Below are 26,789 nucleotides of genomic sequence, written 5' to 3'. Positions count from 1 at the left end.
TATGACTCTTAGCTGTTGTTGGTCACCCTTGAACAGCCTTGAAATGAGTCTTATTATATAGATTATTTGACTATGGTTAATAATCACCAGTTATTCAAGGAGGTTATTTCAGGATTCCACAGGTGTTGCTGTATTGAGCATGTTTTACTCAGAGATTACCTTTAACCTGGGAAGTGTTGAAGCTGTAAACAATTTCAAACATTAGGTTAAATATTTTTCTATTATGGCATAGCTAGTCTGAATGTTAATATCTGGCCTCATTCTATTTTGTGCATAATTTGTTAAGACCAAGGTTTAAATTTTTTTGGTATTTTATAGTGATATGATTCATGTTTGAGATGAGCTTAGCAGTTTAGTCTGAGCCATTTAAACTCTCAAATCTGTGACAACACACATAAAGAAGATATAATTTTTATGTTTGCTTTTTCTTCCCTACTGTACAAAATATTACTTAACACTTTGAATTTAAGGCTTCATGACAACTGATGTATTTTGGATTTTACATCACATATCTCTTTAATTCAAAGAATTTTCTATTCTTGAAATTCGGTATTTGAATTATGTTTTATTGATAATAGTTATCTTAAGACCTCTGGCAGTAAATCTTAAAAAAATTATTTGAATACTATTGGCTCTTGATTCAGGATGACTAAGAATAATAAATTTATAAATAATATATTTAGCCCCTTAAATTTCTAATTAAGAAATATCACTGCAGTTTGAAATTAAACAAATAGAAAGCTGTCTAGTGAAGTGCTATGCTTTTAGGGAGGTGCCTTGAGTTAAATTTAGGAAGCTTTAAAAATATTCTAGGATAGATACTACTCAGGGTTATTAGTGTCCAAATTAAATTTGAGTCTTTCTTGAACATAATACCCCTTTTTGTATACTGTGGCTCTGTTAATACAACATAGCCAAGGGAAGTTTCAGTTCTTAGTCTTACTCCTTGAATTTTAAAACCCAGGGATTTCTGATACATAATGGCACATCTTCCAACAGTATTTTCTCTCAGTTGTTACACTTCTTCCTGTGACTTTTCTCCCTATACTTTCATCTAATTTACTCACTTGTTAAGACATGGTTATTAACTGTACCTGGTTCTCATATGCACACTATTAGTGCTGGCAAGATGGACTCAGAGTGAGACTGAATGAGAACTAGTGTCACTGCTTTCAGGAAACCACCTCTAAATGTGAACTCTGATTCCTTTGTCCGTGTGCAGGGCATTTTGAGTTCTAAGGATGAATAACCCATAGTTTTCTTGCTCTTGTATGTCTTGGTCTGTCTGAAGAGTTAGAAGAAGTGCATATTTTTAAAAAAAAAAAACACATGTGAGATTGCTGCAAATGAGATTGCATCTTAAAAAAAAAAATACTTCTTTTTACTGCCCCTCACTAAATGAGGGCCTCGCAGACCAGCTTTCTGAGTATTGTTTCTTCCTTTCATGCACCAAAAAATATACCACTGGATAGAAAATTTGAAGCATAAATTAGTGTCTATCTCAGAGTCATATAGAATTTTTTCTAGAATTTGCAGTTGTTTAATCATTAGACTTGTTATAGTATACCCTTGTTTCAGCTAGAATCAGTCCTTCAAATCTTTCCCCAGCTATCCAAAAATAGAAGATTTGATGCTTCCAATAAGATTTACCCTTTCAGATCAAACAAATGGATATCTATGAAATCTCACAGCTAGTTTAAAAAAAAAAAGATATAAAGCTCTGTTTGGTGCCTATTATGTATAAAGTGATTATGCCCATATATTTTCCATACTTTCAAAATTTTTAATAAAATGCTTATTGGGCTTTTCCAGGCCAAAGATCAGTTCTTAATTTACTGAAATAAATGCTACCCAATTAAAAAAGAAAAATGTAATTGTACTCTTTTTGACAGCTTCTGTTATCTTTATATGAACACTCTTAGCAATGACTGTTAAGCTGTTTATGGGGATTTATGATTTTACTCGCATTTGGAAAAAGTTCTGATCTGGACCTTTACCATACAAATGTGCATTGCTTATTTTCTTTTTATTTGTGTGTCTGCTTTAAAGTGCCCAAGAGAGGGGAGGTATGTTTTAGAGCACACTTTTCTTCACAGAAGCCCCAGGAGGTCATCTTCATAACAAAGTGGGGAGAATGGAATGGAGTTGAAATAGGGAGATGTGATTAGAACTTGAGGCAAGAGAGAGGATAGAGAGAGCTGGAGATTGATGCTAGTCCAGTCTAGGACACGGAAGTGCTGATTCATGTAGTTCATTTCCTATGGCTGAAGTTGACTTATGAGAAGTTTTTGTTTGTTTTGAAGTAGTAGGTGTATATACTCTTGAATAACTAGTTATAAAAGCTGTGAATAATCCAGTATTGGGGTACAGCCTGTAAATATTAAATGATAAACTTGACTTAAATTAGAGAAAGTGAAAGTGAAGTCGCTCAGTCATGTTCCACTCTGCGACCCCATGGACTGTAGCCTGCCAGGCTCCTCCATCCATGGAATTTTCTAGGCAAGGGTACTGGAGTGGGTTGCCATTTCCTTCTCCAGGGGATCTTCCTGACCCAGGGATCAAACCCAGGTCTCCCACATTGAAAGTAGACGCTTTACCATCTGAGCCACCAGGGAAACAAAAAGGAAAGACACTGAAGAGAGCTTTTGCAGAGTAGCGGGTCCCTGCGGAGAGATTAAAGGTGATCGCAAGGATTGGTGGTGAAGTGGAAAAGCATTGGTATCGTTTTACCTGACTGGAAAACTTAGAAAGGGTGTATAAGTTTGAAGGGAAAGATGAGTTTGGCTTTCATAATAAAGAAATGAAATATCAGCAGAGTACCAAACCTGATATTAGTAAATACCACATATTGAGCATCTACTGTATGTGGTAGGTAGGCAATCTATTTGATGTTTTACATTTAATCCCCACAACCCCCACTCTCCATCCCTACTTTATAAATGAGAAAACTGAGTCAGAGAGAGGCTGTGTAATAGAGCTAAGATTATGCAGCTAACAAGTGGCAAAACCAGGGTTTGATCTGACTCCAGAAATAGCTTCCTTGTGCCTGGGATGAAACTGAAATGATATGAACCTTCCAAGAGGGAGTGCAGAGCAGAGTAAAAGACATGTTTAAATGATCTTACTGAAAGAAGAAGTAGACCTCTTGCAAGCAAGGAAAAAAGATTTTTTTAAGTGGGATTCACTAATAGTATAAAAATCTCATAAAAAGATCCATGATGATAAGGATTGAGGGGTGAGAAAATCCATTTCATTTAACAATGGCATTTATTAATGACTTCTCTAAGTCAAATGATACATTAATGCCAAATAGCAAGAGGTTAAGGAGAGAGTAGATAGAGAAGATCTGGATTGCATCATTCTTCTCTTGTGAGAGTTCAGAAATTGAGATTGAGAGTAGTAGGAAGAATAGATTTGATTAAATATTTTCTAGTTAGGAATATCCATATTTCCCCTACTGAAAGGCATTCTTTGGATATTTGTTATTGCTTAATAGCCATAAATTTACCTTTTGTTATAAGCCTTGATTTTTAGCAAGCAATATGTATTTTTGAATCAGTGATTCCATTTTTCTTTTTCACATTAATTTTGTTTTTATACCAAAAAGCTGATTACTTTTTTTAGAAATCAAACTGTTTTAAGAAGATGCTTGAGGAAAAGTCAATGAACCATTATCAATTTAACAAATTATTTATAGTTGCCATCTAAAACCATAGTTATTCTCTACTGGAACAAAATTAAAATTTTTCAGGTTTTTTCCCCACATTAAATAAAGCAAATGTTTTCCTTTAATTTTTAGTCAGCCATGAGAAACAGAATATATGGGATTAATTATGTTAATTACTTTGTCATTTTATTCCTCCTTACTTAAATAAAAGTAACATGGGTTCTTGCTTTTGTGTGCAAAATTTCTAGCATTTGAAGAAGATTATAGAGAGACTTGGGGTTTTTCATAAGGATTATAAGCAGCTGGAAATATTTCAGTATTAATTATTTTGTCATAATTTTTAAAAATAATTGCACTCTGAAATGATGTGAATTTACTGCAGGCTATGAAGATTAATGAGATGTCTGCGTTAAACTGGACTTCAGGTCAGGAACAAAGATAGCAGGAATCAGTGATGGGGTAAAACATCTGCCTCTTCTTACAGAGGCACTCATGTAGAACAGATACTTCTGTGTGGTTTCCTTTCTTAACTGGGTTTTTGTTGCTGATCCAGTTAATTGTAGAACAGTCTCTGGAACAGGACAAAAGTGTCATCAAAATTGTACTTCTTTGTACTATAATATTTTGCATTTTCAATTCTGCTAGTCTGTTGATAAAAAAAATTACCCATGTTTCTGTCGTCTTATTTTTAGTAAAACAAATAATGACTTGTGTCAATTTCCAGATGAGTCTGACTTTAGGGAAACAGAATCTGAGGCTTTTGTAGGTTTCCTGGCTGCATTTATCCTTTTCATCTTAATCTGGATTTTGTTTTTTGTTTGCTCTTAGTAAATGAGATAAGAGAATGGTCATATTGGAATTAGCCCTACTGCTGGCTCTGCAGGCATTGTCTATACAGACTTTACCTCATTCATCCTTCTTATAGTAACTCAGTTCCTAAATGTTCATCCCTCCTCCCATCCACAGCCCCCCAATCTAGAGGATGAGTTGGCTGGAGCACAAGGTAGACTTTAAAGTTCCCTCTTCTGCCAGTCATAAAAACATAATTATTCCCTTCTGTAAGAGAACATTCTTTCTATACCTTCTTAAGATGAGTAATTTCATTAGTCTTTGATAAATGTCTATGCTTAAGGGATTTAACTGGTTCTTTAATGTGACTTTAAAGCTTCAGGGACCAAAAAATGAGTGTCAGTCATTTTTCTACATAAGCCCAAAATATATAGACATTGGCAATATAAGAAAAGTAGCTGATCAACAAACGCCCATATAGTGGATACTTTTAAATAGTTCATCATAACTCTTGATGAGTTGTTGGAATCAGTAACTTGAAAATAGTGCATGGGAATCTATTTTTATATAAAAATAATCCACCCATGAATATTAGAAGCTATAGTTCATATTCTACAGTGCTTTTGAGCTTTACTATTTTTTAATGTAAAGGTTAAAAAAAAGGTTTGTTCCCTATGTTAAAGTATTTTAATAAAAAAAAAAAAGCTTTCTACTTCTACTTAAAGCACTGTGTTCAAGGCATGATATTGTAAAGTAAAATTCAACCAAATATCTTTTTAGGAAAAATCTATTGAGTGCCTGTGGGCCAAATCTGGCCTGCCACTTATTTTATGGAACCTAGCCATGCTCATTCACTTAACGTTTTTTCTATGGATGCTTTTCCACTAAAATGACAGAGTAGTTTCAACAGAGACCGTATGACATACAAAGTCTAAAATAGTGTATTTATTTTGTGACCCTTCCTGAACAGAAGTTTGCTGACTCTCATGCTGAGCAAGCCCTAACTAGGAGAATACAGTGGAAGCAGAACAGTGGCCTCAGTGGGCCAACAATCTCAATTTCTTTTTGTCTCTTTGCCCTTGGTGCTCTTGGAGTCTGAGGAATAGAGTTAATAAAGTGTGGAACTTCCACTGAAAATTATTTTTCCCTTGAGCTGAGCTTGAGTAAATCTTTTGGCTGGTTAAGTAGGAAGTTTTATATTGGTTCCCTCTTTCATGATCAAGTATCAGAATGGAGAATTGGACTTTCTAGGAACTGGGCATACAGAGACACATGCAGTCTCTTCACTCTGACTGTGTTTCATCACTGGCCTGAATAGCTCTCTTTTCATTCAGAGGTGAATACAAAGAAGAAAACAGTCTTCACCGAGACTATGAAAGGTAACTTGAGTTCATGAGACAGACATTCTCACAAATATGAAGAGGAAAATTCTTTACAGGCAAAGAAACTTGAGATAACTTCCTAATATTGTATAATTCAAGTGACCATAAATGAGAAGAAGCAATAGTAATAATCTCTGTTTCAAGTATCTCTTAACTTCCAGGCATTGTGCTGGGCTTGGTGTTTTATTTTCATTACTCTTTAGATCCTCATAACAGCTATAAAAGTTAGAAAGAATTACCTTCCTTTAAAATGGAGGAAACTGATGCTCAAATAGGTTAATTTCCTAAAAACCATGCAAGTTAGTAGGTGCTTGAGCCAGGAAGTAAACCACATAGGCCCTTATATTTTTTAATTGACATACAGTTGATTTACAATGTTGTGACCTTTTTAAAAAATGGAAGTAAAATTCACATAATATAAAACCAACCATTTTAAAGTGCACAGCTCAGTAGCATTCAGTATATTCACAATATCATACAATCACTACCTCTATCAAGTTTCAAAACACTTTATCACCCCCTAGAAAAACCCTGTACCCATAAAGTACTCACTGTTTCTCACTTTCTCTGTCTCTGGCAAACACGAATCTGCTTTCTGTCTCTAAAGATTTACCTATTCTGGATATTTCATATAAAGGGAATCACATACAATTTGTGGCCATTTGAATTTGACTTCTTTCACTTAGTGTAATGTTTTTGAGATTCATCCGTGTAGCCTGTATCATTACTTCATTCCTTTTTTTATGACTGAGTAATATTCCATTGTGTGGCCATACCACATTTTGTTTATCCATTTATCTATAGATGAAGGTTTAGGTTGTTTTCACCTTTTGATTATTGTGAATAGTGTTGCTGTGAACTTTTGTGATTGAGTTTTGTTTGAGTCCTGGTTTTCAGTTCTTTTGGGTTATATACCAAGAAGTGAAAATGCTAGATAATATGAGAATTCTGTGTTTAACATTTTTGAGGAATCACATAACTTTTCTACAGGGGCTGTACCACTTTACATTTCTGCCAGCACTGTACAAAGGTTCCAGTTTCTCCACATCTTCACCAATACGTGTTTCCTTACTATTATTATTATTTTTACTGCAGTCATCCTAGTCTATAGTGGTGTCATAATATGGTTTTGATTTGCATGACACTAATGATTAGTGATGTTGGACATCTTTTCATGTGCTCTTGGCTATTTGTAAGTCTTTGGAGAAAAGTCACGTCCTTGGCCCATTTTTGATTAGGTTATTTCAACCATTTGTTGAAAGGACTTCAGTCTCCATTGGATTGTCACTGCTTATTTATCAAAGATCAGCTGTGTTTGTGTTGAGTCTGTTTTTGGGATCTGTGTTTTGTTTCATTGATCTATATGTCTATTCTTCACCAATATTATACTCTCTTGATTTACTGCAGCTTTACAGTAAGTCTTAAAGTCAGGTAGTGTCAGTCTTTCAATTTTGTTGTTCTTTTTAAGTATTGTATTGGCTATGCCAGGTCTTTTTCCTTTCTGTATTATCTTTTAAATCAGTGTGGATATCCACAAAATAGCTTGCTTGGACTGGGATCACATTAAATCTGTAGATTGAGTTGAGAATTGACATCTTAACAATATTGTGTCTTCTAATCAATGAGTACAGAATATCTCTGCATTTTTCTCATTTTAATTTTTCAACAGTTTTATTTAGTTTTTTACATGCATGTCTTATAATTCTTTTGTTAGATTTATTGCTAAGTATTTTTTCTTTTGGTAATGATATAGATGGCATTGTTTTTAATTTTTTAAAAAACATTATTTATTTTTGGCTGTGCTAGGTTTTTGCTGCACTCAAACTTTCTCTAGTTCTGATGAGCAGGGGCTACCGTTTGTTATGGTGCACAGGCTTCTCGTTGCGGTGGCTTCTCTTGTTGGGAACACAGGCTCTAGGCTTGAGAGCTCATCAATTGTGGCTCGCAGCCCCTAAGGTGTGTACTCTGTTGGTGTGGTGCACGGGCTTTAGTTGCCCAGGGTATGTGGAATCTTCCTGGGCCAGGGATCAAACTTGTGTCCCCTGCATTAGCAGGCAGATTCTTATCCACTGTACCACCAAGGAAGTCCTGTTTTTAATTTTTAAATTCCAGTTCATTGCTAGTATATAGGAAAGCAATTGACTTTGTATATTAGCTTTGTATCATATGAACTTGCTAGAATTGCTTATTAGTTTCAGTGTTATTTTGGTGGGGGGCGGGTAGATTCTTTGGGATTTTCTTCATAATCAGTCATGTCATCTGCAAACAAAATAGTTTTCTTTCTTCTTTCCCAATCTGTATACCTTTTATTTCCTTTACTTGTTTTGTATTAGTTATGAATTCCAGTACAGTGTTTAATACAAATGGTGAGAAGAGACATTCTTGTCTTTTTCTGAGCTTAGTGGGAAGGCATGCAGTTTCTCACCATTAAATATGATGTTTTTAGCTTGTAGGTTTGTTTCAGATGTCCTTTATCAAGTTGAGGAAGGTCTCTCTAAGACTGCTAAGAGTATTTATCATGAATGGATATTGGGTTTTGTCAAATGCTTTTCTACATCATTTGATATAATCATGTGGTTTGACTTTCATCTGCTGATTATGAATTAATTTTAGGATGTTGAACCAGCCTTGCACATCTGAGATAAATCCCACTTGGTTGAGATGTGTATTTCTTTTTGTACATTGCTGAATTTGATTTGATAATATTGGTTGCAGATTTCTATGTCTAGTCCATGTGTGTGAAAGTGAAAGTTGCTCAGTCCTGTCTGACTCTTTGCGACCCCATGGACTATACAGTCCATGGAATTCTCCAGGCCAGAATACTGGAGTAGGTAGCTGTTCCCGTCTCCAGGGGGTCTTCCCAACCCAGGGATTGAACACAGGTCTCCCACATTGCAGGCAGATTCTTTACCAGCTGAGCCACAAGGGAAGCCCCTAGTTCATATAATTTGCCTTTTAATGTCCTTATCTGGTTTCAGGATTGGTAATACCCTCATGTGGCCTCATAGAGTTCTCTTTGAAGTATTTTTCTACTTTTGTTTTCTGGAAGAGATTGTAGAGAATTATTTTTCCTTGTATAAATGTTGATTGTTTTTTTCAAGGAATTGGTTCACTTATCTAAGTTATCAAAAATGTAGGCATGAATTTATTTATAATATCCCTTTATTCTTTTAATGTCCATGTGATTTGTAATGATGACTCTTCTTTCATTTCTGTTATTAATAATTTGTTGTCTTCTCTCTTTTTTTTTGGTTATCTTGTCAAAGGTTTATCAATTTTATCAGTGTTTTCAAAGAACCATCTATTGTCTCCACTCGTTTTTCACTGTTGAGTTCCTGTTTTCAATTTTGATTACTGCTATAATTTTTACTGTTCTACTCTCTTATCCATTTGCTTTAGTCTTAAGTTGTCCTTCTTTGCCTTATTTCCTAAGGTAGAAGTGTAGGTTATCAAGTTTAAGCCTGTTTTCTTTTAGAATATATGTGTACAATACTATAAACTTTTCTCTAAGGCCTGCTTTTGCTGCATTATATAGATTTTGATTTTCATTTAGTTAAAAATATTTTTAAAATCCTCTTTAGATTTCTTCTTTGATCTATGTATATTTAGAAGTGTATTGTTTAATAGTTAAATATTTTGAGATTTTCCAGCTATCTATTTGTTACTGATTTCTAGTTTAATTCCATTGTGCTGTGAGAGTATACTCTGTATGATTTTTATTCTGTGAATTTTGTGAAGTTGTGTTTTGTGGTGCAGAATTTGGTCTATATTGATTAATATTCCATGTGACTTGAGAATCATATGTATTCTGCTGTTGTTGGATGAAGTGTTACATAAATAGCAGGTAGATCTGGTTGATTGATGGTACTATTCAATTCACCTATCTTTATTCGTTTTTTTTTCTTTTTTTTTGGCCTGCTGGATCTGTCAGTTACCTAATGGGGATGTTGAAGTATCCAACTATAATAGTGGATTTATTTCTCTTTGCAGTTCTGTCTTTTGCCTCATATATTGTGATGCTTGTTTGGTGCATACATATTAAGGATTGTTGTGCCTTCTTGGAGAGTATATCATTTTCTAATGCCCCTCTTTATCTTGTTAATTTTTCTTGTTCTAAAGTCTTTGTCTAAAACTGATATAGCTACTTCAGCTTTCTTTTGATTAATACTACAATAACAGGGTATATCTTTCTTTGTCCTTTTGCTTTTAACCTAGATGTATCTTTGTATTTAATGTGAGTTTTAAAAATCTACTCTGACAGTCTCTTTTAATTGGTGTATTTTGGCCATTCACATTTAAAGTGAGTATTATATATATATATATATATATATACACACACACTTGGATTAATATGAACCATGCTTATTACTTTTCTATTTGTTATACTCCTTTTTCTAAAATCAATAATTGGTCCCCTTTTTCTGCCTTCCCTGATTTCAGTTGACCATTTTGTATGATTCTATTTTATCTCCTCTCAGCATATACAGTATATTTCTTTTTAAAAGGGTTTTTAGTTGTTGCTCTAGAGTTAACAGTGTATATTTACAACTTGTCTAAGTCTACTGTCAGATAACTCTTTATCTGCTTTTAAGATAGTAGAGGTACCTTTCATTTTACATATCCATTTGCTATAATCAGCAAATACACTATTACTATTATTACTTAGAGGAGTAGGAAATGGCTGCCCACTCCATTATTCTTGCCTGGAGAATCCCATGGACAGAGGAGCCTGGTGGACTACTGTCTACGGGGTTGAAAAGAGACGGACACGACTGAGCTCGTACACACATTGTTACTTAGAACAAGTATCTATTAAGAATAAGAAAAATAGATTTTTTTAACTTCATTTATGCCTTCTCCAATGATTTCTTTCCTTCTTTCTTTGTGAGGATCTGACTTTCTGATCTATGTCGTTTTCTTTCTCTGAAGAACTTTTAAAAACTGTTTCTACTAGGCAGGTCCACTAGTGACAAATTCCCTCAGTTTTTGTTTATCTGAGAAAGTATTTCTCCTTCACTTTCGAAGGATAATGTCACTGAATGCTTTCTAGATTCGTTTATTTTTTTTTTCTTTCACCACTAAATATTTCACTTTCTGGCTTCTGAGAAGAAGTCAAATGTACTTCTTGTTTTCTATAAGTAAGGTGTTTTTTTCTCCCTCTGACTTCTTTCATAATTTTCTCTTTGCATTTGATTTTGTGTAGTTTGAATACAGTATGTTTAGGTGTAGAGTTTTCAGGTATTTATTTTACTTGGTGTGTTCCAAGCTTCTTGGATGTATCATTTGGTGTCTTTGATTTGGAAGACATTGATTTTGGAAGATTCTCAGCAGTTATTCCTTCAAATAGTTCTTGTCTTTTGTCTCCTTCTTCTGGTATTTCAGTGACACCTTTTGTAAGTGTCACATAGTTCTTGGATATTCTTTTCTCCTTTTTAAAATTCTTTTTTCTGTTTGCATTTTAGTTTGGGAAATTTCTCTGACATATCTTTAAACTCACTGATTGCTTCCTTGGCCGTGTCCAGTCTACTGATGAGTCCATTAAAAGTATTATTCATTTTTGTTATGATGTTTTTGATTGTTAGCATTTCCTTTTACTTTTTCCTTAAAGTTGTATATTCTTACATTAGTCATCTGTTCTTGCATGTTGTCTCCCTTTTCCATTTGCGTGCTTATGATAATAATGATAGTTGTTATCTGAAATTATTCCCCAAATCTGTGACCATTGTAAGTCTTGTTTTGATGCTTAATCTCCTCAGTGTTTTCCCTTGCCTTCTAGCATACTTTTTACTGTTTTTTAAAAGCCAGGTAGGACATATTGGATAATAGAAACAGAGGTAAATACGCCCGTAGTGTAAGGTTTCATGTTAATTTGGGTAGGAGTTAGGCTGTGTTTAATGTTAAATGTGTGTATGCCAAGGCTTCAGTTTCCTCTCGGAGAAGGTGATGGTACTCCACTCCAGTACTCTTGCCTGGAGAATCCCGTGGACGGAGGAGCCTGGTAGGCTGCAGTCCATGGGGTTGCGAAGAGTCAGACACTACTATGCGACTTCCCTTTCCCTTTCCCTTTTAGTTTCCTCTAGTTTCTTTGTTTTTAAAATTTTTCTCCCCCATTATCTTAGGGTTTCTCTAAGAAGTCCTTTTTAAATAGAATCTGTTTCTTGCAACTCTTTCTGTTGTAATCTGTTGTTATTATACTGGCACTTTGGTGACATAGTGATAGAATGTGGGGAAGGGGAAGTGTTTTATGATCTTAGAACCAAATGTTAGTCTTTTGGTGGGCCTGAGCCCTGGACTGCAACCTTCTTCCTTTTAGGTGAGACAAGGCTAGCGGTATGTAGATGACACCACCCTTATGGCAGAGAGTGAAGAAGAATTAAAGAGCCTCTTGATGAAAGTGAAAGAGGAGAGTGAAAAAGTTGGCTTAAAGCTCAACATTCAGAAAACGAAGATCATGGCATCTGGTCCCATCACTTCATGGCAAATAGTTGGGGAAACAGTGGCTGACTTTATTTTTTGGGGCTCCAGAATCACTGCAGAAATTAAAAGATGCTTACTCCTTGGAAGGAAAGTTATGACCAACCTAGGCAGCATATTAAAAAGCAGAGACGTTACTTTCGCCAACAAAGGTCCGTCTAGTCAAGGCTATGGTTTTTCCATTAATCATGTATGGATGTGAGAATTGGACTATAAAGAAAGCTGAGTGCCGAAGAATTGATGCTTTTGAACTGTGGTGTTGGAGAAGACTCTTGAGAGCCCCTTGGACTGCAAGAAGATCCAACCAGTCCATCGTAAAGGAGATCAGTCCTGGGTGTTCATTGGAAGGACTGATGTTGAAGCTGAAACTCCACTACTTTGGCCACCTGATGCGGAGAGCTGACTCATTGGAAAAAGACCCTGATGCTGGGAAAGATTGAGAACAGGAGGAAAAGGGGATGACCGAGGATGAGATGGTTGGATGGCATCACTGACTCAATGGACATGGGTTTGGGTGAACTCCAGGAGTTGATGATGGACAGGGAAGCCTGGTGTGCTGCAGTCCGTGGGGTCGCAAAGAGTGGGACACGACTGAGGGACTGAATTGAACTGAGACTAGAGGAGTCTGTATTTGGCTAATTCCCTCTCTCCCAGGACAGTATAAAAGGCTTGGGTAAATTTTCCCTTGGAATGTGGGCCTTTGTTAAGGAGACCCTTCTAGGTTTATTTCAAAACTGTTACCTTTCCCATGGGTGCATTTCAAAATGGTTACTTCTCTCTTCCTCTTACCCAAAAGGAGAGGAGATTATTGTTGGATCTTTACACTCAGAACTTGGTAAGGTTCCTGGAGGTAAAACCATTAGCATATAGAGGCTTTCCTAAGATTGGGCCTCCAAGAGTTCTCATGCATAATCTTTTGTCAAAATTACAATTTAAATTTTCTTACTAGTGTATTACTCCAACACCTTCTGTTCCAGGTAAGCTGATCTTGGATGTAATTCTCTGCATTTGCCTGTCTCTCCAGATTTCAGTAGTTCAGTTTGCCCTGTGTCCTCAATTCTCTGATAAGTCTAATAAAAGTTGTTGATTGGCAGTTTATTTGGATTTTTTCTTGTTGTAAGGATAGGAATGACAATACCCAAGCACTTTATGTATTGGAGCTAAAACCTAGTTTTATATTTGTATTTTCAAATTGGAAACACGTTGTCCAGTTTTAAAATAATGTTCAACAAGAGGCTTTTAACTTCCGTATGAGCCATTTGCTTAGCTAGATGACTCATTCTCTGTTATTTTCATCCCTTTGAATCTCTGATCTGTGTATTTTAAAAGTGCTTAGTAAGAACTTTTTCAGAGCCAAAGATTGGTAAAAATTAAGAACTTCATGTCATTCTAGAAAATTCCCAATAACCATCCTAAATTAACTAGAAGTTTTTATTTTTTGCACCTGCTCCCTCCCCAGCACTGTTTTTTGTTTTATCAGATACCTTCTATAAACCATGCTAAAGCAGTTTCAGGGATTATTTTCTTTAACCTTCATTTATTGTTTCTTTACCCCACTTGTTTTTGAAGAGGTAACTCAGTTTTTAAAGGCATTTTGAAATCTTTGGTACTAAGCATTGGTTAAATTTGAAAAACTAATGAGAATAAATGACCAACTTTTATGCTGTGAATGGTCTATTTTCAATTAACCTTGAAGAATGTATTAACTATGAACTATACATCTTGGTGATTTTAGCTTAATAGGATTACTTCCAGAGTCTGTCTGATAGAGGACAGTTTGGCTAAAATGTATTATTTAAGCAACTGAGAAAGCACTGGGTATGCTTTTAAATCTTATAATTTGATTACTTGCTAAAAAATTACATTTTGGGAGGCTTCAGTTCTTATCCTTGGAGAACAGTTGTAACCAACTTTGAGTGGTTGACATTGTAAAATGCATTAACCTTGCACACCTTCTTAGGTTTCATTTTAAGTTTTATTTTTCTCACTGAATCTACTGTGAGGAACAGCCGTTAAACCAAGAAACAAGTAAGCTGCATGGTATTTAAGATGGCTCATTAATTGGCAAATTCATATTATGTTTACTTTAAGAAATGTTTTCCTCTGTTAATTCTAATTGTTTGAAATGAACATTTACCTTTGGGAATAATTTTTTAATTATTTTTTTTTCCATTTCCCAAACAGTAATATCTGCAATTTTATTGCCAATTTACATAATTATTTAATTTTTTAAAGAGGGAAAATTAAAATATAAATATTATGAATGTTATGTTAATATACTAAATAAGTTTAGTTCAGTTCAGTTGCTCAGTTGTGTCCGACTCTTTGTGGCCCCTGCAGCACGCCAGGCCTCCCTGTCCATCACCAACTCCCAGAGCTTGCTCAAACTCATGTGCATTGAGTCAGTGATGCCATCCAACTATCTTATCCTGTGTCGTCCCCTTCTTCTCCAGCCTTTCCCAGCATCAAGGTCTTTTCAGATGAGTCAGTTCTTCGCATCAGGTGGCCAAAGTATTGGAGTTTCAGCTTCAACATCAGTCCTTCCACTGAATATTCAGAACTGATTTGCTTAAGGATTGACGATCTTCTTGCAGTCCAAGGGACTCTCAAGAGTCTTCTCCAGTACCATAGTTCAAAAGCATCAATTCTTCAGTGCTCAACTTTCTTTATAGTTCAACTCTCACATCCATACATGACTACTGGAAAAACCATAGCCTTGACTAGATGGACCTTTGTTGGCAAAGTAATGTCTCTGCTTTTTAATATGCTGTCTAGGTTGGTCATAAGTTTCCTTCCAAGGAGCAAGTGTCTTTTAATTTCATGGCTACAATCACCATCCGCAGTGATTTTGGAGCCCCAAAATAAAGTTTGTTTTAAAAATGATGAGGCAGTGCTATATTGAAATAATTTGGTTGAAAATAGTTATTTTTGCTATGTGATAATCAGTTAGCTGTGGTCCTTCGTTTTAAGGTAAGATCTGTTTGTTTGGCATGTTCTGAATTAGAGGCAGAAACTTCTCCTTAGGCTTTTTCCTCAGAGACATTACTTATAAAGAAAGAGGACTGTCAGGAGGAAGTGGAGAAAGAATAGAAGGTCTTCAGTAGTGGCTTGGCAGGTGTATGTTGTGCCCCATGCAGGTTCCACCTACTGACACCACTTTGTTGGGTGGTATCAGAATTGCTGCTCCTGAAATTCTTTTAAAAGCTCTTGATATATTAAAACAGTATCTTAGAAGAAACCAGGAAGATTGAACACAGTGTATCAGTATTGTAGTCTTTACAAAAAAGCTTCCACGTGCTAACAATTGAAAGGAAGATAATGGTCCACATTCAGTAGATAAGTATTTAAATTGAGGCCCCTGTTGGCAGAGACCTGACTTCAGTTCCCAGATGAGGAGAGTAGCAGCTCCTCTTTTTGGTTCTGATCTTGCTGGTCTACTCTCTGCTGACTGGAATGGCAGCTATCCTTATAAAATGCCCCTTTATGTACCACAGCATTCAGGACCACAGCACTGGTACAGATTGCCTTCCCCTTTCCAGAGACTCTCAGGATCAGACCCATGATTCCTGACATCTTTTGACACCACCAAAATTCACTGGTCATCCATTACCCAGAGCCCTTATCTCTGTACTGATTTGTATATCCCTCAATTGCATCCTGTTTCCTCCCTCAACTCTCCTACCGTCCCCTAGAGCTCCCCCAACCGCCATTACTACTTTCTCTGATGGCCTCAGTCTTGCCCCGGCCTCACAATGTGATTTGACTTTCTGCCTCTGGGATTCTCTGCTGATGCCTGAGGTAGCCTCCTTTGTCGTATTCTGCTACCTCTCTCTACTACCTGGTAACCATACTGCCTGCCTTTGAGCTCCTTGAATACAGTGAGTCCTTCCCTCTTCAAATTTTTGCCTGTGCTGCTTCTTCACACGCAGCAGTTTTTCCAGTCTGTGCTTGGCTGACTCTGTACATTCTGATCTGGATTTCATTGTGCTAATCTCTGTCGGTGCCTGTTTGTTTCTTCTTGACACTTACTTAAATTTGTACTTGTATATTCATTTACTAAACCTTTTTCTTTGATTCTAAGTATACATCCCCCCCCCCAGTTCTGAAATTGGGGCATATCTTACCTTGGATGCCCTGATTGCTTTCTGAATGGTAAATAAAATAATTATTTATCTTACAGTCAATTAATTGTGATAATAAATTACTGTGCTTTTGCTGATCTGTTCCCCCTAGTAGATTGTGAGCTCTGAAGGACTCATAGTAGGAACCAGTGCCCATTATCATATGTGACACCTACTAGGCACTCATAAATAATGCTGGGACGAATATCATTATCTGGAGATGATGGCCTGATACATCTAAAAATGAATCAGCCAATATATACATGTACATTTTTAATTCAGTTTTTGTGCTTGAGTTTTAATCTTTGAAGATTGCCTTATTCTGGAATTGGAGATATTTAAATGTGTCTGTTTTGTTCCCCTGTTTATGTAACTTGACACGTTATTGATATATGTACATTCTTATGTAAGAATATTTACTCACCATGTATGGAAAGTGAATCCACATCAGTTTTTATCAGGTATCAGCAATTGCGTTTCGTTAGGGGAAAAAATGAGGAAGGTACCAAAGAGTAACAGACTTGTAAGCTTTAGACAGTTCTGAGTGCTTTTTCATTTTACTTCATCTTCTAAGGAGTGCAGTCACTTGGCATACCTACTTCGCTTTTAAGGGAAAGAACAGTGAACAGGCAGCATGAGTTACTAGAGTGCTTTAGGCCAACTCCTTGACAGGGTTCACAGCTATAGGGAAGGTATGGCTCTCAGTCCTTTGGTTTTCAGAATCCTGCTACTGGGAACAGCAGTTGAGTCAGCCTGACATGATGAATAGTTTGCCTTTAGTTGTAATGTTGGGCAACCTGGTTGTGAAAACGTCTGCTATGATCAGTCCTTCTCAATCTCTCACATGCACTTCTGAGTCCCACAGATCATAGTTGCATCTGTCCCCACACTCCTGTACCTAGTCCATGTGTCCTGTGTGATGCAAAAGGAGGACAAGTTGAATAAGAAAGAGGAGCTCAAAGTTGCCCAAACCAATGGTGCCATTGTAGAGATGCCCTTAGCGGAAATTGAAATCAGGAAGTTCAAGTATGGCCTTGAAGAACACGACAAGGTGAAAATGGTGGGATGGAGGCTTGCTGTAAACCTATACCATCTGCATCTTCGTCGAGTCTGTCTTTGAGGTGGCTTTCCTGCTGATCCAGTGGTACATCTAGGGATTCAGCCTGAATGTGGTTTCCACTTGCAAACGAGAGCCCTGCCGCATCAGGTGGATTGCTTCCTCTCTCGTCCCACAGAGAAAAACATCATCTAGTTCATGCTGCTGGTTTCCTTGATGTCTCTTGCCTTGAATATCATTGATCTTTTCTCGTCTTACTCAAGAGCATTAAAGACCATTTGAAGGATCCAGAGAGTGAGCCTTTCATCTGGTCTGCCAAGCCCCTCCCGTGGCTCCTCATCAACTATTCCTCTTTCCACCATGTTTCCTCACAGGCATGAACTGGTTCCAAGACAGAAACAGTTCTTTCTGCCATAGTTACAGCAGACAAGGAAGTGAGCAAAACCATACTAATTGCAGCGCATAGCAAGTTTGAATGGGACAGGCAGGAAGCACTGTCTCTAACATACATAAACTTCTGATTTCCCTGATAACAAGCATAACTCCAAAAAATATCTAGCTGCTGGACACTGGCCATTGTAGACAAGCAGCCGTTCTGCAGAGCTAGCAGACATGCCAGCAGCAGTATAAATTACCTAGAGATCTAGACAGGTGGTTGGAAGCATTACAGTTCTGCTCACTTGTTAAAAGGAAGGTGCAATAGACAGTGTACTTCTGTTTCAGTGGAGGTGGCACTCAACGACCTTATTGACAAATCTTAGCAGATACAAAGGCATTAGGCTAGTTCTTTAGAGATGGTGAGGATAGGAGGATGGAGAGAGGGGAATTAACAGAGGTACATTTTGGTATTTAAAGTCATTGACTCAAAGAACTTGCATTTTTATAAGTAAAAGTTGTACTAGGTGATGCATAAGTAAGGCCTTTTTCTCCCCATATTCCCCTAGAATGGTTCAGTGTATGTGAAAGTGATAGATATTTGCCACATATTGTTATAAACAGATGCAGTATAAACTCATGAACATAGATTTCAAAATAAATGCACACAGGGTTCAAATTTGAGCTTTTCTCATGGATTTTTTTGGTAAGGGCCAAAACGATATTTACATTACATAATTTCTACCATAAAAGTAAAGCACGATTTTTCTTTAACTATCCCCCAACCCACAGTGTATCCTATTATAGATACTAGTTCTGTTTATTATAATGTTTTCCCTTTTGTAGAAAGATGGCACAAATGATTTCCTTTTTCTGAAATGTAATCGATGCTTGAGTGATAGAATTTTAATACTATAAACAGCACTCATTAATGTGAGAAGCTTAAAAGAAATGCTTATAGCTGGACTATTAAGTGTTCTTACATGAATTTTGCAATAACTGATAGTCCTTGCCTTCATCCAACTTAATAAACAGTATTTTGGAACTTATATTCTTTTGAGTTTGGCAGTCTGTCTTTTGGGGTGACTAGCATTTTTGATATTTGTACTAAGATTTTATTTGGCATCCAAGAGAAGCTGAAAGATGTTTGAGTATTTTCAGTGTAACTAATTTGTTTGAAATATATACCACAGAAATGCTGCAGTCCATGAGTCGCAAAAAGTTGGACACGACTGAGCAACTGAACTGAACTGATAGATGATTGGTGAAAATGCTGAATTTAATGCATTATTCTTGCATGACAGCTACATAAGAAGTTTTGTACGATGAAAAACCCTAATTTTGTTTAACACTTCACATTGAACTATTGTCATGTTCAGCTTTACTGCGCACAGTGTAGACCTAGCCCATCATATGTTCTGCAGAGTGTTCTTTGTTCAATAAAGTGTTAAGAGAGCAATCTGCATGACTGCTTTCTTTGAGAGCTTCTGGGTGCACTGATCTTTTTGAATTATTCCTTGGTACATCTTCATCTAAGCAGAATATGCTAGAACAGATTTTTTGAAATGGAATTGTGGAGACGGTGTTAGAGAAGGTTTTAGTATTTGCTTTTTTAATTATATGTAGCAGCATCATACATAAACTTACTACTTTCAGATGTGCAAAAATTGTAGCTTCTTTGTTTTTCTTTTAACTGATCTACTTTTGGTCAGAAGCTTCCTCCTACCTGACAGGGCACCAGGGGAAGGCAGAGATGGGGACAACATTAAACTTGCCAATCCATCTGACTGCGTCTTGCTCTGACGGTCTCATTTGGAAAACCCATTCGCTTGGTTCAGTCAAGAGTCTTTCAGATTTCCTTCTCACAAAACCTTTCTTGAGGAAGAATCACTATTATGTTCTAATGGGGTGTGTGCTTCTGTGGGAGACTGTAAAACTTATGAAACCTTGGAATCAGATTGGACATTGCCACCCTCACTTCCTGTTTCACATTCACTTTCATATATCACTGACTTGATTTTCTTTAATTTTTTCTCTTGAGATAATTATAGATTCACATGCAATTATAAGAAATAATAGATTCCATATATACTTCAACTAATTTCTCCCAATAGTAGTATCTTACATAAGTATAGCAGAGCATCATAACCAGAAAACTGACATTGATATAATCCATGGATCGTATTCAGATTTCACCAATTTTACTTGCACTAGTGTGTATGTGGTATGTGTGCTTGTGTGTACGTGTAGCTCTATCACTTGTGTAGACTTGTGTGGCCAACACAGTCAAGATAGAAGACAGTTTTTTTTTAACCAGGATTCCTTATGCAATCTTTTCATAGACACAGCTACATCCTGACATAGCTATATCCCTCCTTTCCCCTCTACCTATACCCTGGCAACCACTAGTATGTTCATCTCTATAATTTTGTCATTTCAAGAATGCTATTTAAATGGAATGACATAGTATATATCCTTTTGAGATTGGCCTTTTTCACTCAGCGTGACTCCCTTGAGAACCATCCAGGTTTTTCGTGTGAACCAATAATTTGTTCTTTTTTATTGCTGAGTAGTATTCCATAGAGTGGAGGTATCATGGTTTATTAACCTATTGAAGGACCTTCAGATTTTTTCTAGTTTTTGGCTATTACAAATAAAACTGCTATGAAGAGTCATGTACAGGTTTTTTGTGAACATGAGCTTTCATTTCCCTGGAATAAATGCTAGAAAGTATAATTGCTGAGTTATATGCTAAATGAGTGTATAGTTTTGTGAGAAACTACTGGTGTACTCTTTTTTCCAGTGTTTCTCTTCCCAACAGCAATGTATGACTGATCTCATTCTCCATGTGCTCACCAACCTTTGGTATTATTACTATTTTTTATTTAGCCATTCTAATAGGTATATAGGTGACATCATTGTAGTTTAAATTTGCATTTCTGTAATGGCTAATCATGTTGAACATCTTTTCATATGCTTGTTTGACATCTCTATATTCAGTTCAGTTCAGTCTCTCAGTCGTGTCTGACTCTTTGCGACCCCATGAACCGCAGTACGCCAGGCCTCCTTGTCCATCACCAACTCACGGAGTCCACCCAAACCCATGTCCATTGTGTCGGTGATGCCATCCAACCATCTCATCCTCTGTTGTCCCCTTCTCCTCCTGCCCTCAATCTTTCCCAGCATTAGGGTCTTTCCAAATGAGTCAGCTCTCTGTATCAGGTGGCCAAAATATTGGAGTTTCAGCTTCAACATCAGTCCCTCCAATGAATACCCAGGACTGATCTCCATATTCTCTTCAGTGAAATATCTGTGCCATTCATCCATTTTCTAGTTGAATGTTTTACTACTGTTGTATTTAAGGAGTTTTTGAAATATATTTTTTTCCCAGCTTGTAGCTTGTCTTTTCATTGCTTAATCAGATCTTTCACAGAGCAGAATGTTTTAATTTTGATGCAGTAATTTAATAATTTTTCCTTTTATAGATTGTATTTTTGGTGGTAAGTCTAAAAACTCTTTGTCTAGTCATTCATCCTAAAGATTTTCATCTTTGTTTGCTTCTAACATTTTATAAATTTGCATTTTACATTTAAGTCCATGATCTGTTTTGAGTTAATTTTTTAATATAAATTTATTTATTTTAACTGGAGGTTAATTACTTTACAATATTGTATTGACTTTGCCATACATTAACATAGGTTGCTTGAGATGTAGGTTGAGGCTTTTTGGTTTTTTTTGCCTATGGCTGACCAGTTGCTATAGCACTACTTGTTGAACAGTCTCTCCTTCCTCCACTGAATTTCTTTTGCAGGCAAAAATCAGTTGAGCATATTTGTGTGGCTCTATTTCTGGGTTCTCTGAGCTGTCCCACTGATTGAGTGTTTATCCTTCTGCCAGTGTCATGCCGTCTTGACTACTGTTACGTGGCTCTGTAGCAAGCCTCACTGTCAGGTATAGTGATTCCTCCCACCTTATTCTGCTTTTTCAAAATTTCTTTAGCTATTCCAGGTCATGTGCCTTTCAGTTTCTGTTTTAGAATAAGCTTTCCTATAGCTATAGAACACTTGCTGGCATTTTGATAGGAATTACTTTAAATGTATATATCCATTTGGGAAGGATTGGTATCTTGTTGAGTCTTATAATACATGAGTACAGTGTGTTTCTCTATTTAGGTTCTCTTCAATTCTTTCATTAACATTTTATAATTTTCAGGATACAGATCCTATAGATATTTTGTTAGGTTTACATTTTATTTCCTTGGAGCAATTAAATCTTATGTTGCTTCTAATTTCTGTCTCCACATTTTTGAAGTTTGTATATAGAAATGTGATTAGTTTATCTTGTATTCTACAATCTCGTGAAACTCATAGTTCTAGTTTTTTGGTGGATTCCTTGGGATTTTATATGTAGACATATTTTATATGTCATATGTAAATAGTGTCTATTTCATTCCTTTGTTTACGCTCTGCTTTTTATTTCTTTTTTGTGGCTTATTACTCTGATTAGAACTTATAATACTGTGTTAAGTTGCAGTGATTAGAGCAGACATTCTTGTCTTTTTTGCGATCTTAGGGAAAAAGCATTGTCTTTCACCATTAAATATGTTAGCTGTAGAGTTTTATGGATGATGTTTATCAAGTTAAGGAAATTACCTTCTATTCTTAGCTTGCCAGAGTTTCTTTTTTTTTTTTTTTTGAGTCATGAATGGATGCTGGATTTTGTCAGATTCTTCTATTATATGATTTTTGTTCTTTACCCTGGTGATATTATTTTCAAATGTCAAATCAGTCTTGAATATCTGGAATAAATCCAACTTGGTCATGGCGCATATTTCTTTTCATATATTGCTGGATTTGATTTGCTAATATTTTGAGTTCATGAGCTGTATCAGTCAGTAGTTTTTGTTTTTTGTGTTGTCAGGTTTTGGTATCCACATAGCAGTAACTTCATAAAATGAGTTGGGAAGTGTTTCTTCCTCTTCTAATTTCTGGAAGAGGTTATATAAAATCAATGCTGATTTGACTTTAAATGTTTGGTAGAATTCTTCAGTGAACCCATCAGAGCCTGAAGATTTATTGGAAACTCTAAAATTACAAATTCACTGTATTTAAGAATTATCTGACTGTTGTTTATTTCATCTTGGTTAAGCTTTGGTAGCTTGTGATTTTCAAGGAATTGGCCCTTTTTTTTTTTTTTCTAAGTTGTCAAATTTATGAGTATGAAGTTTGTGGTACTTCTTACTATCCTTTTAATGGCTATAGAATTATAGACATCTCCCCTATTTCATTCCTGATATTGATAATTTTTGTCTTCTCTCTTTTTAAAAATTTTTATCAGTCTTGGTAGAGATTAATCAACTTTACCAATTTCGGGGGGAAACAGATTTTACTTCATTGATTTTTTTCCCTCAGTTGTTTTCTTATTTGAAATGTCATTGATTTCTGATTTTAATCTTTATTATTTCCTTCCGTCTTGCTTTGGGTTTCTTTTTCTAGTGTTGAGGTAAGAATTTAGGTTATTTATTTGAGACCTTTCTTCTCTAAAATATGCAGTTAGTGCTATACATTTCTCTCTTAGCATTGCTTTAGCTACATCCCACATATTTTGATATAATATGTTTTCATTAAGGGCCTTCCCTGGTGGCTCAGACCTTAAAGAATCTACTTGCAATCACAGAGACCCAGATTTGATCCCTGGGTTGAGAAGATCCCCTGGAGAAGGGAATGACTACCCACTCCAGTATTCTTTGGAGAACTCTGTGGACAAAGGAGCCTGGTGGGCTATAGTCCATGGGGTCGCAAAGAGTTGGACACGACTGAGCGACTACACACACACACATTTTCACCAAGATGTTTGCCCCTCCCTCAGCTTTCCTAGAAAAGGGCTCTGCTGAAAGCTTTCCGGGAGTTCAGGGTTTTTAAGGCATGACCCACCCATCTCCATGCATGGCCCTGCAGTAAAACCGTTCTCTGCTCCGAAGTCCAACGTTTTAGTATTATTTGACCTCACTGCACATGGGGTGCATGCACTTACTTGCATATGGTAACTGTTGACCATCCTGGCTAGGAGGGGCAGGAGAGGCAGGTGTGCCTTGTCACTGCTCCCCACGTGGCCTCCACTCACACTACCCTGGCAGGGGATTGGGCCTGCTTGCCACTCTGCCTTTGCTGGTATGAATAGAGTCACAATTTTCACTGTTAAGTCTGGCTGGAGTAGAGTGGTTATTGTTTAAAAGTTTTCCGTCTTGGTAGGCTGGTCCTTCACTGGCCTTTTGGCTCAAGAGAGAGAGGGCTTTGGTTGGGGCTATTTCTTGTCTGTGTCACAGGCATTTTAGGGTTGCTTGTTGAAGTAGTTTTATTGGAGTTGCTTTAAAATCCTTGTCAGATAATTGCAACATTTATTTCATCTTGGTGTAAGTCTCTTGTCTTCTCATTCAAATTGTGACTCTAAAGGTCCTTGTTTGAATTTTGATTCTATCCTGGTCAATTTGTATGAGGCTCTGGATCCTTTTTGATTTCTTTTGTTGAGCAGGTAGCCTTCCTGTATAGTGTGAGGGTTGGAGGTGTATGTTCAGTTTCTTCTTAGGCCTCCCTGACCCCACCTCTACAAAAATCTTGCTTTTATTCCCACTGCCTCCTTGCAGGTGGATGGAGCAGATGTTCAGCTCCTCACCTGGTCCTGCCAAGACCGTCCCAGCAAAGAAAGTGAAAGTGAAGTCACTCAGTTGTGTCCGACTCTTTGTGACCCCATGGACTGTAGCCCACCAGGCTCCTCCATCCATGGAGTTTTCTAGGCAAGAGTACTGGAATAGGTTGCCATTTCCTTCTCCAGGGGATCTTCCAGACCCAGGGATTAAAGCTGGGTCTCCTGGATTGCAGGCAGACGTTTTACCCTTTGAGCCACCAGGGACTCCCAGCAAAAGTGGACCACTAATTCACCCCACCTTATTATCTCAGCTTCATCCTGAAGACACTACCCTGGCAGTGGCACCAGAGTACTGTCGTCTGCTTCTGCCTAGGGGAAGAGAGAAGATCAGCTTGGGGACTGGACCCACCAGCACCACAGAGGGGTGAATGGAGCACTCCCTGCTTCTGCCAGGCTGGGGGTGGAAGATTAGGTCCCTGCTTTCTCACGTGTGTGTGTAAGAGTGTCTACCCCCTTAACCCCACTGAAACCTCAGTGGGATAGTGGTGCAGTTTTTCCTTTCATGTTTGCTTGAGCAGGGTGAGTATTGCCTGAAGGATTTTCCGTTGTTAGCTCATCCTTTTCTTGATCTTTTAGCGGCGGGAACGGGCTATTCTTGGCACTTTTTTATATTCGACTCTTGTGGGTTCCAGGTCACAGGCTTCTCTGGCACCCTGGTGAGAATACATGGGAAACAGTGAAGAATCCCAGGAGACTGAGTGCTGAGGTGTTCCTTAAGTCCCCAAGTCTCCAGGCACTCATCCTCCTTCTTTCCATCCTGTCTTCTATCTTTGTGTATTATGTACGGGGGTCTTTAGTTTTAAGAGGAGGCACCTGGGAGAAATGAGGCTACTCCATCTATACCAACTAGAAGTTTCCATGTGTGTGTGTGAAAATTCTGTAAACGCCCTTTTTATGATAATGAACATCAGTTCATTCTTCAAATATACCATGTATCAGGCACTGTGATTGAGACTTAGTCTTTACCTTCAGAGATCTCAGTTATTTACAGTTCAGAGTCCTGTGAAATAGATTTTAATTTGCCCCATAGCACTCCGGCAGAAATATAATTGTTTTAGAAATAAAACTAAATCTAAGTCACCACCTGGCTTGTTGGTGTTACTAGCACGCCTTTGCTTCCTGTGGACTAATACAAGCCTCCTTTGGTTTATGACATACCAGGCAAATGGGGAAAGCAGCGTTGTCTTTAGTGCTTTGTTGTTACCATGGTTACTGTTGCTTGTTACTCAGGTTACCATTAGACATTTTGCCAGGAGCTGCCCTCCAGTGGGCATTGTTTCCCTGGCCCCACCTCTCCAGGCAGGGGTCTCTCCAAGCACCATCACTGTCCTAAGTCCTGGACATGCTTCTGTCTAATGTGGAAGCTACAGCCCCAAAATCCGGAGGAATGTCACCTCTCTTTAACCTGTTGGATGGGAAGTTTGGTTCAACTTTGAGTCTGGGCTTTATATAGTAAGATCTGTTAGTTCTCTCCAGGGTTGGGAGAAGCCCCTTGGGGACAAATTACTTGCTCTCCACTTTCCTCTGGAAACTTGCTTTGGTGATTTGAGAGTGCCCAGAAGTAGAGTTGAGCAAGCTCCAGGAGTGGGTGATGGACAGGGAAGCATGGCGTGCTGCAGTCTGTGGGGTCACAAAGAGTTGGACATGACTGAGCAACTGAACTGAACTGAGAAGTAGTGTTTTGAACTTGATGATGGTAATAATGGTAATAACATTTAGCTTATGTGCTGTACTGAGCATTTTCTTTGTATCTTCTCATTTAATCCTAATAGCAGTCTCAAGAGTTAGTGATATCATTAGACCCAGATTGCAACAAAGGAAATCAAGGTACCAAGAAGTTAACAAACTGGCCCAAAAAGTCACTCAGCTAGTAGCTGGTGGAGCTAGAATTCAAATCCAGGGAGTGTGGCTCTGAATCTGAAGTTCTCACACTTCTTCTTGATATATGACATCTTTGGACTTTCACTTTGGTTTGTTATTATTTGTTTGAAATCAAGATTGTGTCTGAAAGAAGTGCTTCTGGGCTTTTGAAAGTTAATCATAGAATTAAATGTAATTAAACAGCATTTCTAGTTAGAAACACTTTTTGTTTTTTTTTCTTATGAAACCATATAGATAGATCTGGCAACTGGAGTATGAAAAATAGCCTGTACATAGCTTATGTTTTAAATTGGAGTATAGTCATCAGATTTTTTATTTGTTTCTGAAAGTAGGAAGTG

At 37.1% G+C, this 26,789-nt stretch overlaps 1 protein-coding gene across 1 annotated transcript in view; it reads left to right on the top strand.

The window, feature by feature from the left end:
- CDKL5 (cyclin dependent kinase like 5) overlaps positions 1-26,789 on the top strand; it is a 169,088-nt gene that overhangs the window by 64,987 nt on the left and 77,312 nt on the right. The gene's annotated exons all lie outside the window — the stretch shown is intronic.

The sequence above is a fragment of the Oryx dammah genome, unplaced genomic scaffold (genome assembly GCF_014754425.2).
Source record: "Oryx dammah isolate SB20612 unplaced genomic scaffold, SCBI_Odam_1.1 HiC_scaffold_23, whole genome shotgun sequence".
Taxonomy (NCBI): domain Eukaryota; kingdom Metazoa; phylum Chordata; class Mammalia; order Artiodactyla; family Bovidae; genus Oryx; species Oryx dammah.
This window is presented reverse-complemented; position numbering and strand designations above follow the sequence as displayed.